The 21,736-nt window shown below is 39.7% G+C and overlaps 1 protein-coding gene across 1 annotated transcript in view; it reads right to left on the bottom strand.

The window, feature by feature from the left end:
• Nucleotides 1–21,736, bottom strand: part of TTC39B (tetratricopeptide repeat domain 39B) — a 143,409-nt gene that overhangs the window by 88,101 nt on the left and 33,572 nt on the right.

The raw sequence follows: 21,736 nt of genomic DNA, 5'->3' as shown, positions 1-21,736 counted from the left end.
AGATTTATTTCTAGTCTCCTTCCTCCATGTATATTTTTTTCTTTAATATTGTTGGTTTCCATTTTATACATTCCCTTTTACACACAGCATGATGTTATGATTATATACCCATAAATGGGACCCGCTTCTAAAAGTGTTCAAGAGAGTTCGCATATGCAAGTGACAGTCAACATGCTTTTGTGTGCCTACTACGTGCTTTGTGTGGAGAATAACAGTAGCAAGCAGAGCACACATGGTCCCTTGAGCTCTTGATCCAGCAGAGAAGCCAGATATTCATCAAACAATTGCAAATGTGATAGGTGCTGTACCTCAAAAGAGAACTACAGGACACTTTAGAAATATCTAAGAGTCCACGTCTTGCGTCTTGCGAAGGTCAGGGTTTCTCAAGGATCAGCAAGCTCAACTGCAAAATTATTAGTACAGTGTATTGCACACCTACATTTTCCAGTCTTTTATCTAACATTCGTTTTTATATCAAAAGAAACTTTGATTTTAACTATATTTTTGTGAATAATATAAAATATGTAATAACTGATCTAACTTATAGTTGAACATAACCTTTGAGAAATTACAAAAGATAGACCACCCAATTACAGATATTCCTAAAATAGTGAGTTACCAGGTGTTTCTAAGTATTCAACCAAAAATTAACTTAGCCACGCACAGGATCTCCTGAAGGCTAAAGGATCCCCTTGAAAATGTAGGAAATAATATAATTTGACATGGATTTTTTTACTTGACCTTCTCGATGCAATTTGATAAAAAAAAAATGCTCAATTTGTGAAGATTCTCTAGGTAATCAAGATCAACATCAACAGTGATAAATCATATTGACAGTATGTACCCTGGATATGATATGATGAAAATGGTATTTCTCTTGTGTTCTTCTTCCCCAAAGCCTATAACCACAGTCTTACCATGAGAAAAATACCTAATTCCAATATTAGGATATCCTAAAAAATATCTGACTAGTACTACTAAAAGCATCAAAGTCTTCAAAAAGAAGTAAAGGCCTAAGAAACTGTTACAGCCAATTAGGTAAAAACTAAGCAAACCTGAAAAAAAGTATGGACTTTTGTTAATGATAATATATTAACACTGGTTCATTAATAGTAATAAATCATGATATTAATGTAAGATGTTAACAGTAACAGAAATTAGGTGTTGAGTATGTGCGAACGTCTAACTTTTCTGTACATCTAAAACTGTTCTAGAAAATACAAGTTTTTTGTTTGTTTGTTTTTTATGGCCATACCCACAGCATATGGAAATTCCCATGCCAGAGACTGAATCCAAGCTGCAGCTGTGACCAGAGCCATCACCACAGCAATACCAGATCCTTTAACCCACTGAGCCAGGCCAGAGATCAAACCCGGACTTTTGCAGTGACCTAAGCCACTGCAGTTAGATTCTTAATCCACTGTGCCATAGCAGGAACTTTAGGAAAGCCTTTTTTTTTTTTTTTTTTAAGTCTCTTTCCCAAAATGAAAGTAACTTTACTTTTTCTGATCATTAATAAAATATACCTCATAAAAATGTTTTGGCAGTGCAAAAGAATGGGACTTGACATAAATATCCTGTAATCTCACCAAGCTGAGATAACAAATCTCAAGCATAGTATGTGTATATATGTGTGTGTGTACATTGATCCACCATGCATGCTATTTTTAGCTGTGGTTGGGCTAAATAATGGCCCAAAAGATATCCATGTCTTAACCCCTAGAACCAAACTTATATTAGAAAAGAGATTTTGTGGCTGTAATTAAGAATCTTAAAATGCGGAGATGATCCTGGATTATTTTGGTGGGCCCTAAATGCAATCATGAGTATCCTTTTAACAAGAAGGAAGAAAAGTATTTGACACAAAAGACACAAGGTGATATGACCAACCATGGAGGCAGAGTCATTTGAAAAGATTATGCTGCTGGCTTTGAAGTTGGAGGAAGGGGCCATGAGGCCAAGAATGTGAGAAAATGCAGTTCTCAAGGCCAGAAACAGTGAGGAAAATGGATTCTCCCAAGTCTCCCAATTGAGCATAGCCAAGGCGACACCTTGGATTTGGTTCAGTGAAATCCACTTAGGATTTCTGACCCCCCAAACTAGAGGAGAATAAATTTGTGTTAAGCCATCAAGTTTGTGTTCATTTGTTACAGCATCTGTGAGAAACTAATACAGTAGCCTTACTGACATATTTCTTTTCAGTTATCTGCATATTTCTTTTTTTCATCAACATGTCCACTTTCTTGATCATTTTTTGGGGGGAGGAGTATTAACCTTTTTTTATACTCAAGTTTTTTTTCCCAGTTAATTGTCTTTTAACTTGGGTTTATGAGGGTTTTGTCATAATGGTCAAAATGATCATTCTTTTTTCCTGTTGGTATCAGGCTTAAAACATAATTTCCAACCCAAAGAACCCAGAATTATTTGCCTTAATTTGCTTTTACTATCTAAACAATAAAATCTCCAACTTTTTTCTTTATTATTAAGAACAATGCAAAGCCATACAATCTCACACGCATGTCCCTCCACTCTTCATCCCCTGGACCAGCAACAACACAGAGACTTGGTTGGAGAATAAGTGCTGAGATGTGAGACTACAGATCTCTCCGAGGCCCCCATCCATATCCATGCTCCACTTGTCAAGTCTCTCCCCAAACTACCTCAATGCCTGATGTAGAGAAAATGCTTGATAAACATTTGTTAAGCCATGCAAAGCAAGATGCTCACTTTCTCCCTAGTCTGATGAAGTGAGTCTCAAAAATAGGAAAATGACCAAGGATCAATTACTCACTTCTTATTTTTCTTTGTTAAATTTCACAGAATGTTTCCTTTTCTTTTATGTTTTTACTTTTTTCAAAAAACATTTTTACATCTTGAAGCAGCCACGCTAAGACTGCATGAAAATAGCTATAGCAAAATTTCTTGTAGGAAGGAATAGTAGTTTTACAAAATGCTCCCAATATGACATTATATGTTGAGTAATTGGTAGAGATATTACATTACATATTATATTGCATTATAAAACTTTGTAGCTTTATAAAATGCTTTCAAATAAATTATTTCATAGGTTAAAGACCTATATTACAAAATACACTTTTTATTTTACACTGAATTGTCTGTAAAGGCATACTTATACTATTATAGTAAGCTCTACTGAAAATATAGGATCCATCTATGTATCTAAACAATAAAATGGTACCAAAACAATGAGAATGCTCTTTCAAAATATATATGCTTCAAATAGGGAATCATAGAGTTAATTTCCCTGTAAACTACAACAGAATTATTATTACTATTGTCTTTTTAGGGCCGCACCTGTGGCATATGGAGGTTCCCAGGCTGGGGATCAAATTGGAGCTATAGCCACCGGCCTACACCACAGCCAGAGCAACACCAGATCCAAGCCGAGTCTGCAAACTACACCACAGCTCCTGGCAATGCTGGATCCTTAACCCACTGAGCAAGGCCAAGGATCAAAGCTGCATCCTCATGGACACTAGTCAGATTCATTTCTGCTGCTCCATGATGGCAACTCCAACACAGAATTATTTTAATCAAAGCAAATAATACATTGTTGGAGTGATTTCTTCTAAATTGGATCCAGAATTTTTTGTTTTTTATGGCCGCACCCACAGCATATGGAAGTTCCCAGGCCAAGGACTGAATCTGAGCCATAGCTGCAACCTGCACTGCAGCTATAGCAACACCAGATCCTTTAATTCACTGCGTTGGTCCAAGGATCTAACCTGCCTCCATGGTAATCCAAACCACTGCAGTTGGATTCTTAACCCACTGAGCCACAAGGGGATTTTTAATAACTTATGGCTCAGTGGGCTAAGAACCTGACTAGTATCCATGAGGATGCAAGTTCCAATCCCTGGCCTGGCTCAGAGAGTTAAGGATCTGGCATTTCAGGGTAGGTCACAAATACTGCTCAGATCTGGTGCTGCTCTGGCTGTGGCATAGGCCAGTGGCTGCAGTTCAGATTCAACCCCTAGCCCCAGAACTTCCATGTGCCGGGGGAATGGCCCTAAAAAGCCAAAAAAAAAAAAAAAAAAAAGTGGTAATTTGAAACACAAAGCTTTATACACTCTCTCTCTCTTTTTTGACTTCATAAAAGTCAAGCTATCCTTGCAGGAAAATTTCTTCACTCACAAGATAAATAGAAATTAAATACTTATAACTTAATTGCCTATAGGGAAGACCAAAACTATGCCTATACCTTTCAAAATGTAACTTTATCAGAGTTATTTTATCAGAGTTATCTGCTCATAAATTTTTTTAAAAAAAATACTGTTTGTTGGCTTGAATGCTTTCACTCTGGACAACAAAAATAACATCAATTACTTTACACAATAATAAAAATCACACATAAATCCCCAAATACCTCACCAAAGTTAAGCAATTTCAGAATCTTTTGGATTTGTTGGTGGCTAAGTCTTCAGACTCCTTATTAAATGTGTATGGTACATGAAATCGGACTATACATGATTTATAAATGCACCTAATCCAAATGTCATCCATCTCTGAGAAGTTCCACCCACCATGTTCTACAAACGTGATGACACAAAGTGGAAAGTAGGGAGAAGGGGAGAGGGAGGGAACCAGAAAGACTGATTTCAAACTGAACATGAGCAAGGAAGCTTTTCAAAAGACAAAACTCCCAAGTATCTGCTTTTGGGGTATTTCATTAGACACTTTAGGTTGCTATTTTTATCTAAATAGATGAAGGTATTATAAAACAGGGCAGGACTTCCTGTAGTGGCTCAGCGGTTAACAAACCGGACTAGCAACAATGAGGATGCAGGTTCAATTCCTGGCCTCGATCAGTGGGTTAAGGATCCGGTATTGCCATGAACTGTGGTGTAGGTGGCAGCCCGAGACGCTGTGGCTGTGGTGGAGGCTGGCGGCTAAAACTCTGATTGGACTGCTAGCCTGGGAACCCCTACATGCCACAGGTGTGGCCCTAAAAAAGACAAAAAGACAAAAAGAAGGCAGATAAAAGATGGTGGAAAGGTAACAAAGGGCAGTAAGGTTCACTACATCCCCTAAGAGTCTGCAGCCCATATGCATAAACCTCAGATGGAAAGGAAGTCAGCCCACAGTTGAGAAATAGCAGAGAAAATCCTGGGTAGCACTTACTACACTCAAATAATTGGACAACACCTAATACCCTAATTGGGTATATATGGGTTGAGTAACACAATCACCTGTAATCACTGTTGAAAAAGAAAAGAGCAAGGGAGTTCCTGTCATGGCTCAGCAGAAACAAATCTGATTGGTACCCATGAGGATGCAGGTTCAATCCCTGGCCTTGCTCAGTGGGTTAAGGATCCGTGTTGCCATGAGCTCTGGTGTAGGTCGCAGACTCTGCTCGGATCTGGCGTTGCTGTGGCTGTGGAATAGGCTGGCAGCTAGAGCTCCGATTCAACTCCTACCCTGGGAACCTCCACATGCTGTGGGTGTGGCCCTAAAAAGACAAAAAAAAAAAAAAAAAAAAAAGGACAAAGAATTTCCACAAGATACTTTAACTCACTCTCCCTTTGAACAATCACAGCAATATCATTGTGCCTTATACTTGTTAAGTTCTCAATGAATGATGGCTGTTGTTTTTGGTTTTTTTTTTAATGCAGTTGCAAATCCTTGCAGTTCACTTGGACTATTCATCTGTAGTTTCTAATTAGGGCATCCACTCAACAAATTTATTAACTCAACAAATACACACTGAACATCTACAAAGAGTTCAAAGGAACAGATGTCAAAAAACAAGTAAAAGGCAACTACAAAATGAGAAATGGAAGGAGAGGAACAAACAAGATGCCAGGATAGAGGACTGGGGGAGGAGTAACCTATTTGGGTAGAGTCATTAAGATGGGAGGACACAGCAGCTGAGGGCAGAGGGTGATCAGGAAGATGCTCCAGGAGGAGTAGAAGGAATTTGCTCTGGGCAGAGATGTCAGATGCACAAATCTAGGGCAGCAGTGGTCCACCTCAGTCAAAACTCTGAAAGAGGCTTGTAGCTGAGGGCAGAGAATGACGGTGTACCAAGGGAAGCAGTACGTGGGAAAATGACCTTGACCTCAAGCCTTGGAGACAGAGGTAAACTGGGATCTTCATCCTCAGAGACATGCAAACTCATGCACAGATTCTAAATAAGAAAGTGACATCATCCAATTGAATTTCTAAAAGGATCACTCTGTCCTACTTCAAACAAGCCTGCTGTTAATAAATTATGAGACAACCGGGGAAAGCTGAACATTGACAGGATATTTGATAAATGTTGTTAACTGTTTTTAGGTGTGATAATAGCCTTGTGATGTTTTTCAAAAGAGACCTATTTTTTACATGCATACTAAAATGCAGATGCCATAAATGGTTTATAGATTAGATAATAGTTCTGTTTCAATGCAATTTCCTGACCTTAATAACTGAATGGTAAATATGTAAGAGTACATCTTTGTTTTTGGGAAGCGCAGATTGAAATTTTTAGAGGTAGAAATATATTGTCTAGGATATGATTCCAAATAACCTAAAGGTGGATCATAGATGAAATAAGGTTGACCTTGAGCTGACAACTGGTAAAGGTAAGTGGTGAGTGCATCATAAGAGCTCAGTTACTATCCTGTCTGCATTTTACGTTTGAAATTTTTTATATTAAAATTTTAAAATAAGATGACTTTGGGGTTCACTGGTGGCTCAGTGGGTTAAGGATCTGCCATTGTCAGCACTTTGGCACAGGTTTGATTCCTGGCCCAGGAACTTTTGCATGCTGCAGGCATGGCCAAAAAAAAAATAAAATAAGATGACTTTGGAATCCTCCTACACTGCCAATGGGAATGTAAATTGGTACAAACACTATGGAAAACAGTATGGAGGTAACTTAAAAAACTAAATATAGAAATCCATAACATCCAGCAATCCCACTCCTAGGCATATATTTGGACAAAATTTTCATTCAAAAAGATACTTTCACCCCTATGTTCATTGCAGCACTATTCACAATACCCAAAACATGGAAACAACCTAAATGTCCATCAACAGATGAATGGATTTAGAAGATGTGGTATATATACACAATGGAAAACTACTCATTCATGAAAACAAACAAAATAATGCCATTTGCAGCAACATGGATAGAACCAGAAATTCTCATACTAAGTGAGGTAAGTCAGAAAGAGAAAGACAGGAGTTCCCATCGTGGCGCAGTGGTTAACGAATCCGACTAGGAACCATGAGGTTGCGGGTTTGGTCCCTGCCCTTCCTCAGTGGGTTAACGATCCAACATTGCCCTGAGCTGTGGTGTAGGTTGCAGACGCGGCTCGGATCCTGCGTTGCTGTGGCTCTGGCATAGGCCGGTGGCTACAGCTCCGATTCGACCCCTAGCCTGGGAATCTCCATATGCCGCGGGAGCGGCCCAAGAAATAACAACAACAACAAAAAGACAAAAGACAAAAAAAAAAAGAAAGAGAAAGACAAATGCCATATGAGATCACTTATATGTGGAATCTAATACATGGCACAGATGAACCTATCTACGAAACATAAGCAAACTCATGGACATAGAGAATATACTTATGGTTGCTGAGGGGTAGGGGGAGAGTGGGATGGACCTGGAATTTGGAGTTAGTAGATACAAACTATTGCATCTGGAGTGTAAGCAATGAGGTCCTGCTGTATAGCACAGGGAACTATATCCAATCACTTGCGATGGAACATGATGGATGATACTATGAGAAAAACAATGATGTCTGTGCATAACTGGGTCACTTTGCTGTACAACAGAAACTGATAGAACATTGTAATCAACTATAATTTTTAAAAAGAAAGAAAGAAAGAAATGTTTTAAATCCTTGCAAACAAAAAAAAAAAAGATGATTTTAGCTACTCTTTGGAGAATGAGTGGGATGCAGTTGGGCAGGTGGAAAGATAAAGGATAAAGGAGGCAAGAGAACACACTGAGGGCTCTTAAAGTAATCCAGGCAAAATATGACAGCATCTTGAGTTAATGCAATAACTACAGAGGAGAGAGAGAGAGAGAGAGAAGTGAACAAATGGGAAATAAACTTGGAGGTAGAAATCATCAGACTAGGTAGTATGGAAGGAAGAAGTGAAAGGGAAGGGAAGGAATCAAAGATGTCTCCAAGGCATCTGGCTTGAGAATGTGGGTGGGGACATTCACAGAGATGGAAAGGACTGGGAGAGGAAGAGGTTTTACATGGACGAGGGAGGCGGCTATCCAGAGTTCAGTTTGGAACATATAAATTAAGGTGTTTGTGAAATAGCCAAGTGGGTGATCAAATAAGCAACAATTGGACCTATTTCCCATCATAATTATTAAGAGAGTCCCAGACAGAGTAAGTAGTGATATCCAGAAAGTCAGTGATAGAGGAGGTAAGGAGAGGTCAGAACTGGAAGCAGGCTGTCTCTGACCTTCAGATACCACGTGGGCTACTATCTGGGGCTGAGTGAAGGGCAGAGAGGCTCCTGAGCCTGTAGAAAGGGCAACCTCAACAGCAAAGGCCCTGCCCATAAGAGTTCATGGGTCATTTTCCATTCATTCTGCCCACCAACACAGTCAAGTCTTCCACCTCCCTGGGTCCCCTTGACAAGATGAGACAAATGGATCAAAAGGTCACTAAGGAGCTTTCCTTTGAGCTAGAAAATCCTGTCCCTCCTTATAGTGAAGGGAATATAGATGGAATATAGATGGAAAACTCTCATGGAATATAGATACCTTAACTTAAAACGTGCATACACACACACCTTCCCCAATAGCCTTACATAAAGAACTACTTGAGAGTTCCCATTGTGGCTCAGCAGTAAAGAATTGGACTAGTATCCATGAGGATGCAGGTTCGATCCCTGGCCTTGTTCAGTGAGTTAAAGATCTGGCATTGCTGTGAGTTTGGGTAGGTCACAGATGAGCCTCAGATCCTGTGTTGCTGTGGCTGTGGTGTAGGCAGCAGCTGCAGCTCCGTTTTGGCCCCTAGCCTGGGAACTTCCATATCGTATGGTCCTAAAAAAAAAAAAAAGAAGAAAAAAGCAATTAAATACAGGGGAAAAGACACTTGTGGATGCTACTCACTCTGGACTTTTTAGCACAATTTATTTCCACTTACTGTATTTCATTGACTCTATAACATGGGTTTTTCATCATGTAATATTCCCAAAGCCAGGATATGTCTTAACATTGAAAAGCAACTCTAACTGACCTAGATGAAAGCTGAATTCTTAGGGAGAGGATCCCCATTTGCTTTGCCAGTTACCTGAGGGCCACACCAGCGTGATCCACTTAAAATTAAATTACCTGCTTAAAGTTGTTTTGGGCCACAGTGACACCTAATATTCAGGCCACAAACCAGCTTGTGATGGAAATTCTGAGCATGTTGAAAAGTTAAACACAGCCTTCCCATACAGCCCATTAATTCCACTCCTAGATATGAATGACAGAGAATTGCAAATGTAGGTCCACACAAAGATTTGTACATGGTTGTTAACAGATAGCAGCCTTATTCACAGCAGTCAAAAACTGGAAACAGCCTGAACGTTTATAAGTTTATGAATGGATAAACAAAATGTGGTAAACCCACACGGGTGAATATTATTTAGCCAGAAAAAAGAATGAAGTACTGACATATGCTACAACATGGATAAACCTCAAAGGCCAGACACAAACAAACACACATTGCATGATTCTATTAACATGAAATGTCTATAGCAGCAAATCTAGAGGCAGAAATTAGATGAGTGGTTGCCTAGGAATGGGAGTAATAGGAATGGGGCACAGTGTCTCTTTTTTGAGTGATGAATATTTTTAATTAGAGTGATAAATATACTAAACTTTGATGAACTACAATGTAAACTTAAAACAAGGATTTTATTTATTTATTTATTTATTTATTTATTTATTTATGGTCTTTTTGCCTTTTCTAGGGCCACTCCTGCAGCATATGGAGGTTCCCAGGCTAGGGGGTCGAATGGGAGCTGTAGCCACCGGCCTACGCCAGAGCCACAGCAACTCAGGATCCAAGGCGTGTCTGCAACCTACACCACAGCTCATGGCAACGCCGGATCCTTAACCCACTGAGCAAGGCCAGGGATCGAACACACAACCTCATGGTTCCTAGTCGGATTCGTTAACCACTGCGCCACGACAGGAACGCCGAGGGATTTTATTGGATAGAAATTAATAACATTACCAGAGCTATTTTTTAAATTTCCCAGGGCAGAGAATCCCAACAGGCTTTTTTGTTTTTCCTCTCCCTACCTAGTACCAAGATTGAAGGACACATTTCCTTACTTGGTCCTCCTGTGAGACAGTTTTATTTTTTCATCCTCTTATGCAAAGTCACCTATAAAACTCTCCGCTGGGTTTTTTCCTTCCCTAGCACTAATAGATCATGGTAATGGTATCTTAGATCCAATAAAATAATTAAATGCCAACCTGGTTAGGAAAAATAAAAATCAGGTTGGGGAGAGAGGTCCCCTTCCATATCTGAGTAACATTTGGATTACTGAGACAAGAAAGGTGAGTCAAAAGAGAGATCACAGAAAAATGGAAATAAATTTAACTCTGCCTCTAGGTACTAGTTATAATTTAACCACTATGAAGAAAAATATTAACTAGATGTTTTTCAACTATCATTCACTAATTTTCACCCCAAATAACCTTAAAACAGACCAAACTATTGCATCATAATTAATTGATTGAACCTGATTTGGGGGAGGAACTGCCTTAAAGGCTTTATCTCATTCTGATATATAATTTAAGGCTCAAAAGAGAAGTTTCATGAAGAAGGAAAAAGTCCATGAGAAATGCTATGCTACAAACTATTTTTATTTCTATTGTAAACTCCTTGGCACCTGACTAAAAACAGCTGCCTCTTCCGATGTCTAAGCTAAGAACAAATTCACTGTCACTCCTGCACATGAATATATTCATCCCACTGTATTCACAGTGCCTCGGGACTCGATTAAACACCTACGAATTTCTATATAAGGATAAATTCAATATTGTAATAAGGTATTATGAGAGATCGCTGAGAACATATTAAACCTACATCTGATCTAACAGTCTTTGAACATAAATGTGATGTCTCCTCTGATTCTCAAAACTATCAGAAAAAGAAATCTTGATTAACTAGTACCTGACCAGACTCTACAGTTAATTAGATTTCTGTGCCATTGCCCAGGGTGGTCTTTATGAGAAAAAGGTTAGCTGAAAGCACTACCAAGTTGCTTGATTCTACGTGGTTAGGCTACTCTCCTCACTCAGTGGAGGCCAGGAGTCCTTGGTGAACCAATTGCTCTTGTGTTCACAGGTGTCCCAGGTAAGCTTGATGTCCCTCAAAATCCAAAACCAATGCCAACCACTCTGATCTCCCGATGAGACAAGAGCTCTCTTTGGAACCCCTGAGACATTTCATTTATTCTTCACATGTCATATCACAGTTAATTTATGAGCAGTCTTTATTTAGACCCACCACTACATTGTCAGAGACAGTAGCTGTGTACAAACACTGGGAAAGAAGGACACCCAGTCATCAGAGCACCCAGAAGCACATGCCAGCAGGAACGGTGTGGGGGATTTTTTGGTTTGTTTGCTTTTCTTTTCTTTTTCTTTTTAGGGCCGCACCCAAGGCATACAGAAGTTTTCCAGGCTAGGGATCCAATCGGAGCTGCAGCTGCCAGCCTATACCACAGCCACAGCAATGCGGGATCCAAGGTATGTCTGCGACCTACACCACAGCTCACGGCAACACTAGATCCCTGACCCACTGAGCAAGGCCAGGGTTCAAACCCGCATCCTTATGGCTACTAGTCAGATTTGTTTCCATTTCACCACAAGGAGAACTTCCAGAACTGGTAAATAAGGAAACAAGAGGCTAATTTTCTGGCAAATTTCTATAGGTCATGAGATAGGTCTAATGTACAGTTCCTAAGAGGTCACCTCCTATGCTAGGCAAGTCAGAAAGTTCATAAACAATTTTAATTGTTAGAAAGGACATGTTCAATGTACCACTAGCTGGTTTGTTTTGTTTTGACTTGTTTTTTGTTTTGCTTTTCAGGGCTGCGCCCACGGCATATAGAGTTTCCCATGCCAGGCTTCTAATCAGAGCTACAGCTGCTGGCGTACACCACGGCCACAGCAATGCCAGATCCGAGCTGTGTCTGTAACCTACACCACAGCTCAGAGCAATGCCAGATCCTTAACCCACTGAGCGAGGCCATGGATTGAACCCACAACCTCATGGTTCCTAGTCAGTTTTGTTTCCGCTGCGCCACAACGGGAACTCCCTTTTTTTTAATCTCTGATCTTTCCCTCCAGTTCTAAATATTAGAGATGCCTGTATGATCTGCCAGCTTGCAAACCTAGCAACTTCCCAAGACAGTTAGGTTAGTAAGTTAGTTAGTTAGTTAAAATAACACCAAAGATCCAGAACTAGGAAAAACTACATCTGTGATGGTGAATTCATCAAACAGAAGAGGAAACCAGGAGATAGTTTTGTTTTTGTTTTTGTTTTTGCCATTTCTTGGGCGGCTCCTGTGGCACATGGAGGTTCCCAGGCTAGGGGTCCAATCAGAGCTGTAGCCGCCAGCCTACGCCAGAGCCACAGCAATGTGGGATCCAAGCCCAGTCTGCAACCTACACCACAGCTCATGGCAACGCTGGATCCTTAACCCACTGAGCAAGGCCACGGATCGAACCCGCAACCTCATGGTTCCTAGTCAGATTCATTAACCACTGATCCACGACAGGAACTCCAGGAAATAGTTTTCTTTTGTAGAATCAATGTGTTTCATCTGTCCATGTGCCTCTTTTCATTAGAAATTCAGGAGAAAATATTCATAGGAATAAATTAATCACCAGGTTGGCAAGAACACATCCTGCTACAGAGAGGTTGAAGTGTTGCTGTCAGCACATAAAACCAAAATATGTGGTTCAATCTGCATAAGGAAAAAGAGCTCTACTGAGTTTAGCAGCTAATGGATCACCAAGGGAAAGTAGTGGCATCATAAATTTGAGAGAGAATGAGGGAGAAATTTTGGAAACAGTGAAATTATGACAAAATAAAAGTTCACATGTGCAGTTCCCTGGTGGCTCAGTGGGTTAAGGACCTGGCATCATCACTGCTGTGGCACGAGTTTGGTATCTGGCCCAGGAAATTCCACATGCCACAGATAGAGCCAATAAATAAATAAACAACTGAAGAATTTTTTTTACAATTAACTTATTTGTAATCAGATGGAAACATAGACAATATTTTAAAGAAAAATTTGAATAATAGATTACTTCAGCAATATTTTTAATTTCAAAAATGGTCAGTAATGCAGGAGACAGATTACAGGATTATCGCACTCTGTACTATGGAAATAAAGGAAAACACCCAAGAGAGATTTCTCTGTGAACAGAGTATATCCTACTAACTTTCAAAATGGTATTTGCAAACATTTTCAGTCATTTTGGCATTTTCTTAACATATGTGACACAAGTCTCTACCTTCTCAAATGGAATAAACTAGATATAATTTAACCTTTTTCCGGGGTCTCAGAGACAGCATTAGGAACATGATTTTCTCAGTGGAGACTGACAGCAGCCAGGGAGGGGGAACAGTAAAGTACTGACATTTACTGAGCACCTACTATGTGCTTATACTCATTTTCACAATTCAATTAAATTTCTTTTTATCATCTCTGTGAGAGATCTATTTGTGAAAGATGAAGAAACTGAGACTCAATTCTCCCAGGTAGTAAATGGCCATAGGGACTAGTGCTGAAGTTCACCTGTCAAGTCCAAGGGCTTGTCCCTCCAGGAAGGTACATCTGGTTGGTGCACTTAGGCAAGGTAAAGCCACACCCCTGTGCTTTGGAATTCTATGACTATGTGTCCTATTTTCTTTCTTCTTTCCTTGTCACTTTTTGAGACTATCTCAAACTAGCTTCTAAAACCACCCCCTCACCATACCTCGTAGAACTCCAGCAAAATTATGCCAAAGCGCATAAGTCTAAATTTCAGTGTAAACAGGCTCTGGATGGAAGCTTTTTAGGGCATGGACTCTACTACCTACTCTGTCTACCCTGTCTGGCCTTGAGCTCTATTTCAAGTAGCTGAGGATCTCTATTAGGTGAAGTGTAACTATTGTGTATTGCTACAACCAAGGTGACAAGAGTGTGTATCAGGGACATTTTGTCAACATTGAAAAGGAAACACAAAACTGTTTAAGAGAGTCTTAAGAGTCACAGGAAATAATGCACATCAGAAACCTAAAAGAATAAGGTAAATTCTAGAATGGGTAAACACTTGTATTTGCTAAACTGGACAGGACGGGGAAGTTAAATTTGGAAGTAAAAAAAAAAAAAAAAAACATGTAGGCAACAGCAGATAGATGCAGCTTAAGAGAGGCTGAAAGAGGCAATGAATGGAAAAGAAAATGTTAGATAATTAGAAAGCAAGGTAGCGTTAAAGAACTATTGTTTTCAAGATGAGCAAAACTGTAATATGGTTGACAGTAGGATAAAAGAACCTAAGACACAAAGCCTCCAGAATTCCACATTTTAAGAGTTCGCAATAGGTTTCTGATAATCATGAATCAAAAATATCTCCATCACAGAGGTCATTTTTGGATGCTATTCTGAGAACTAGTCAGTCCTACTAATATTGAAACATAAAACAGTTAAATGGAGTAGTGTTGTGCAAACACAGACATAGAGATCAAAGGGACAAAATACAAAACCCAGAAACAGAGCATTATTATTCTAATGAGTTTATTATTTGATAAAGAAGGCATCATACATATATACTCTTTTATTCAGATTTGGCAAATGGTGTTAGAATAACGGGCAAGCAATTTTAGGGTTGGCATGAGATAGGGAGCTAAATTAACTTCAGTTAGGTTAATTTGGGGGATTTTTTTTTAAGTTCAACTATGACCTTAACGATTTTCTACCTGATGGATCTATTTCTTAGAGCGTTGAAGTCACCAACTATGGTAATAAAATCATCTATTTATTCTTGTAGTTGTATTAATTTTTGCCTCATGTAGTTTGATGCTCTGTTATTAGGTACAAAGACATTAAGAATTATGTCTTCTTGGAGAACTGCCCCCTCATCATTATGTAAGTTATCCCTGATAACTTTCCTTATTTCAAAGTCTACTCTGTCCAAAATTAGGATAGCTACTACTGCTTTCTTCTGATTAGTGTTAGCACAATATATTTTTCTTTATCTACTTTTAACCTATACGTGTCTTTCATTTAAAATGAGTCTCTTGTAGACGGCATATCATTGGGTCATGTTTTTTCATCTACTCTGTCTTTTAATGAAAAAACTTAGACCACTAACATTCAAAGTGATTGTTGACATAGCCGGATTAATATTTACCACATTCATTACTGTTTTTTGCTTGCTGCCCTTGTTCTTTGTTCCTATCCTTGTCTCCCACTCTTTTTCTGCTGTATGTGGTTTTAATGGAGCATTTTTATGACCCTATTTTCTCTCCTTTCTTAGCACACCAGCTTTACTTCTTATTTTACTCTTTTTGGTGGTTGCCCTAGAGTTTGCAATACACATTTACAACTAATCTGAGTCTACTTTCAAATACACTATATCATTTCACAGGTAGTGTGAGTACCTTATAATAATAAAATAATCCTAATTCCTCCCTCCTATCCCTTATATCATTGCTGTCATTCATCTCCCTTACATGTAAGCATACATAAACATCTTTATATAAATATGTATATAAAATATATAAACATAAGCTGTAAATAATCTAATACACTATTGGTATTATTTGGAAAAAACTTAACTGTTAGATCAATTAAGGAAAAATGTTTTACTTTGACTTCTTCTTCTTTGATGTTCTTTATGTAGATATGAGGTTCTGACCCCCATTATTTTCCATCCCTATACAGAACTTTTTTTTTTTTTTTTTTCAGCTTTTCTAGGGCCACACCTGCAGCACATGGAGGTTCCCAGGCTAGGGATCCAATCAGAGCTGCAGCTACCGGTCTACTCCACAGCCACAGCAAAGCAGGATCCAAGCAGCATCTGTTACCCACACCGCAGCTCATGGCAACACCGGATCCTTAACCCACTGAGCGAGGCCAGGGATCAAACCTGCAACCTCATGGGTCCTAGTCGGATTCGTTAACCACTGTACCACGACAGGAACTCCAGAACTTCTTTTAGTACTTCTTACAAGGCAGATCTACAGACAACAAATTCCTTCAATTTGTGCTCACCTGAGAAAGTCTTTATTTTGCCTTTACTTTTTTTTTTTTTTTCCTGGCCACACCTGCAGCTTGTGGGAGTTCCCAGGTCAGGGACTGAAACTGCACCAAAGCAGCAACCCAGGCCACTGCAGTGAAAACACCGGATACTTAACCTGTTACACCACAAAGGAACTCCATTTCTCCTTTACCTCTGAAGATAATTTCAGAAAGAGCAGAATTCTATGTTAGCAGTTTTATTCTCTCAACCCAAACATTTCATTTCACTTTTTTTTTGCTTGCCTGGTTTCTGAGAAGTTGGAAGTCATCTTATTTTTGCTCCTCTATAGGTAAGGAGCTTTTATCCTCTGGCTCCTTTCCAGATTTTTTCTTTATCTTTGATTTTCCATATTTTGAAGATGATATACCGAGGGGATTTTTTTTTTAATGTTTTTAATTTATCCTGCTTGGTATTCTCTGAGCTTCCTGGATCTCTGTTTTGGTGTCTAATATTAACTGAGGAAATTCTCAGGTCATTATTATTACAATTATTTTTTCTGTTTCTTTCTTTCTTCTCCTGGTGTTCCCATTCCACATGTGATTCCTATTGTAGTTGTCTAACAGTTCTTAGATGCTCTGTTCTGTTTTTTGTAGTCTTTGGTCTCTTTGCTTTTTGCTTCTGGGAATTCTATTGCTATAGCCTGTAGCTCAGGGAGTCTTTGATCAGCCATGTCCAGTCTAATAAGTCTATCAAAGGCATTTTTCATTTCTGTTACAATGGTTTTTATTTTTAGGACTTTATTTTTTCTTTAGCATTTTCTTCTTGTTTTTTCTTTATAAAGCTGCCCCACAGCATATGGAGTTCCCAGGCCAGAAATCAGGTCCAACTGTGGCAGTGCAGATCCTCAACCCATTGTGCTGGGCCGAGGATTGAACCTGTGTCCCAGTGCTCCAGAGATACCACCATTCCCGTTGCACCACAATAGTAACTCCCTTTGCCATTTTCTTTCTTATGATTTCCATCTTTCTGCTTACATTGTCCATCTGTACCTGCAGGCTCTCCTCTTGATCCATAGAGCCCTTAGCATGTTAACCATAGTTGTTTTAAATTCCCACGCCTCACCATGTCTGGTTTTGATGCTTGCTCTGTCTCTTCCAACTGTGTTTTCTGCCTATTGGTTTGCCTTGTAATATTAACAGTTAAATATGACATACAGGATAAAAAGGAACTGTAAATAGGCCTGTAGTCACATGGTGGTGAGGTGTTGGGGACGGGAACCATTCCCAAGTTCTGTGATTAGATCTCAGTCTCTTAGGGAACCTGTGCCTCTGGACTGGGAACTTCTCAACTGATTCTCAGTTTTTCTCCTGCTTAGGTGGGGCAGGATGGCTAGAGTGGGCTGCAGTTATCCAGCTCCAACTAGGCTCTGGTTAACTACACTCCCCTGGTTACTTGTAATAGTTTACTGAAACTGTGGCGTGTTTTGGTTCCTTTTCTCCTCACTCTGTAGAAAGCCCAAAGGGATTTTTTTCCTCTATTTACTGTGGGATTCTGGTGGAGCTTCTGGAGATAAATTGCACATGGGGGTGAAGGGCACCTTCACATGACAGGGTCCCCATATGGTTCTCAGCTCCTAGAAAAGTTCATGCTGTGCCTCCGGCAATTCACTGATCACAGCTGAGGCTTTCCTGCTCCTGCACTGTCTTCCCCTCTGATATGCCATGACTCCCTGAATTTGCCTCTCTGTCCCTCCAATCTTGGAGGCAGTTGTTTGCCCTGTACCTGTGGATTTTTCAAGTCTGTCTAGTTCTTTAATTGTTATTAGGTTGGAGTGACAACTTCCAAGCTCTTTACAAGGAAAACCAGAAACCAGAAGTCAAGTTCAAGAGATTTTTGTTTGTTTCCCTATAATTTGAATTTTTTAAACTAATAATGTTAGAAATAGCTGATTTTTTTTAAACTAATAATGTTAGAAATAGCTAAAATCATTATTTTAAAATAATAATGTTAGAAATACCTTTCAGACCCAAAGGTAAAGCTACTGCCAGTCTAATGCAGCCAATGAAACCTCAAAGAAACACAAGTTTTAATGTGTGCCACCCATCAGTCACATCAATTACATGTCTGGGAGTTACCGTCGTGGCGCAGTGGTTAACGAATCCGACTAGGAACCATGAGGTTGCGGGTTCCATCCCTGCCCTTGCTCAGTGGGTTAACGATCCAGCGTTGCCGTGAGCTGTGGTGTAGGCTGCAGACGCGGCTCGGATCCAGCGTTGCTGTGGCTCTGGCGTAGGCCGGTGGCTACAGCTCCGATTCAACCCCTAGCCTGGGAACCTCCATATGCCGCGGGAGCGGCCCAAGAAATAGCAACAACAACAACAAAAGACAAAAAAAAAAAAAAAAAAAAAAGACAAAAAAAAAAAAATTACGTGTCTGACCTGTTTTCATCTCTAAGAACTAAAACCCTTTCTGGTGTGTGTCTGGTGTTCTAGCTTCCCACTGGGAACTGCTATGCCTTCACTGGAGAATTCCAGTCACCAGTCCCACAGGCTGATTCTTTTCCATCTCCTAGACTTCAGTCTGCTATGTAACTCAAGTTCTCTTCATTCCAACACTCAGAGTAGAGCAGCAGGAGCAGAGCTGAATAACTGTAAGATTTTTGGATGGCAGAGAATGCACTCACCTTAAAAGTAATCTTAAGTAATACATAAGCAGGTTATCTTCCAAAGAGTACAGTGTGAAAAGGGAAGGGGAGGAAGGAGTAACTTTACAGTGAAAAGACCTGACAAATGCTATCTCAAGCCAACTGATCAAATTTAGCATCAACAGTAGTAAGCCAGGAGGACATAATGTGATGAAAATGGTACTTTATATCTGTGGTCTTCCTCCTATAACACATGATCTCAGTTTAATCGTGAGGGAAAAAAAACAGGCAAATCCCAAGTGAGGGACATTCCACAAAACACCTGACCAATACTCAAAACTGTCAAAGTCATCAAAAAAAAGCAAAGTCTGAGAAACTGTCACAATTAAGAGGAGCCTGGGAGTTCCCTGTTGGCCAAGCAGTCAAGGATCTGGTGTTGTCACAGCTGTGGATCAGGTCACTGCCATGGCGCAGGTTCAATCCCTGGCCTGGGAACTTCCACATGCCATGGGCACAGCCAAAAAAAATAAATAATTAAATCCAACTAAATTAAATTAAATGCATTTTTTTTTTTAAGAGAAGCCTAAGGAGATAGGATGACTAAGGAGAAGTCCTAAATGGGATCCTGGAACAGAAAAAGGATGCTAGATAAAAACTAAAGAAATCTGAATGAACTATCTACAGACTTCAGTTAAAAAATGCGTCCATGACAGATTGTTAATTGTGATGAATATATCATTCTAATGTAAGAAATGAATCACAGGGAAAATGGTGTGAGCTAGAGGACTCTCTGTACTACCTTCACGATAGTTCTGTAAATCTGAAACTATTGCACAACAAAAAGGTTTTTTAAATTTTCAAATTAAGTTTTTTTAATCACATACACATTCAACAACATGAACTCTAAAACTTTTTGAAAACTATAAAAATTTGCAACATTAATGTACAGAAAAATAGCAACTAGGAAAATATCTGTAGCAACCAGGACAAAAGATGAAGGTGTATTTATATTCTAAAGTTAATAAGTATGTAAGAGGGAGTTCCGTCGTGGCACAGTGGTTAGTTAACAAATCCGACTGGGAACAATGAGGTTGCAGGTTCGATCCCTGGCCTTGCTCAGTGGGTTAAGGATCCAGCGTTGCCATGAGCTGTGGTGTAGGTCATAGAAGCAGCTCAGATCCTGAGTTGCTGTGGCTCTGGTGTAGGCCAGTGGCTACAGCTCCGATAAGACACCCTGCCTGGGAACCTCCATATGCCAGGTGTGCGGCCCTAGAAACGACAAAAAAAGAAAAAAGAAAGATTAAGTATGTAGGAGAAAAATTGAGAAAAAAAGACTAAAATTCATTTTAAAAGGATGAGATAGACTAAACAATGATAATAAGAAAATTTTTTAAAAACCAAGCAATTAGGTATCATTTAAATAGCAACACAGTTTCAAATAATACCTAGGGATGATGGGGCTATATTTTGGCCACCCTTTGGCACATGAAGTTCCCAGGGATCACATAGTTGTGACCTTGAGATTAAAGACCAGATTCCTTAACCCACTGTGCTAAACCTGCATCTTGGTGCTGCAGAGACACCAGCCATCCCATTGTGCCACAGGGGGAACTCTAAGGCTATATTTTATTTTATTTTATTTTATTTTGGCCATACCCACGGTATATGGAAGCTCACGGGGTAGAAATCGAATTGCAGCTGTAGCTGCCAGCCTATACCACAGCCACAGCAACTCAAGATCTGAGCATCAGCTGCAACTTGCAACACAGCTTGTGGCAATGCAGGATCCTTAACCCCCTGAGCAAGGCCAAGCAGGGACAGAACCCACATCCTCATAGATACTATGTCAGATTCTTAAGCCACTGAGCCACAACGGGAACTCCCTGAGGCTACATATTAAACCACTTCACCTACATACCATCGGTCACCATGTACACTAATAAAATTCTTTTGAAAGTGCTATGGACTGAATTGTGTCCCCTCAAAATTGACACTTTGGAACCCTGATCCTCAGTACGATGGTATGTGGAGATGATGCCTTTAGGAGGCAATTAGGTTTAGATCAGGTCCTGAGAGTGGAGTGGTCCTCATGCCTAACTAATACCTTATAAGACGAGACCCCAGAGGGCTTGCTCCCTCTCTGCCACATGAAGATGCAATGAGAAGGTGGCTGTCTATAAACCAGGCAGAGAGCTCTCACCAGAACCTATCCACACTGGCACCCTGATGTCTAACTTTCAGGCTCCAGAACTGAGAGAAAACAAATTTCTGTTGTTTAAGCCACCCAGTTTCTGGTATTTTGTTATGGCTGCCTGAGCTGACTAATACAGAAAGGCAACTTGAAAAATATCATATAAAGAGCAATAAAAATATTAATCCATTTAAATCTAATAATCTCACATCAGTTGACGTTAACCTTTAGAGATAATTCAAAACTATGACAAAGCTATACACATTAAAATATTCATTACTTAGCATTAAGTTTTTAAACCAGTAAAAACCTAAATGTCTAATAACAGAGAAACGGATAAGTAAACTGTGCTGTTTCACTTGGCCTAATATGATGTCATTTAAAATAATTACAAAAAGCACTTGACCTAATATGATGTCATTTGAAATCATAACATGACTATTATAAGCTTATAGGAAATGCTTATAATAAAGTTAAATGCAGGAGTTCCCGTCGTGGCGCAGTGGTTAACGAATCCGACTAGGAACCATGAGGTTGCGGGTTCGGTCCCTGCCCTTGCTCAGTGGGTTAAAGGATCTGGCGTTGCCGTGAGCTGTGGTGTAGGTTGCAGACGCGGCTCGGATCCTGCGTTGCTGTGGCTCTGGTGTAGGCTGGTGGCTACAGCTCCGATTCAATCCCTCGCCTGGGA

The sequence above is a fragment of the Sus scrofa genome, chromosome 1 (genome assembly GCF_000003025.6).
Source record: "Sus scrofa isolate TJ Tabasco breed Duroc chromosome 1, Sscrofa11.1, whole genome shotgun sequence".
Lineage (NCBI taxonomy): Eukaryota > Metazoa > Chordata > Mammalia > Artiodactyla > Suidae > Sus > Sus scrofa.
Note: the sequence above shows the minus strand (reverse complement) of the source record. Positions and strands in the feature narration are given on the sequence as shown.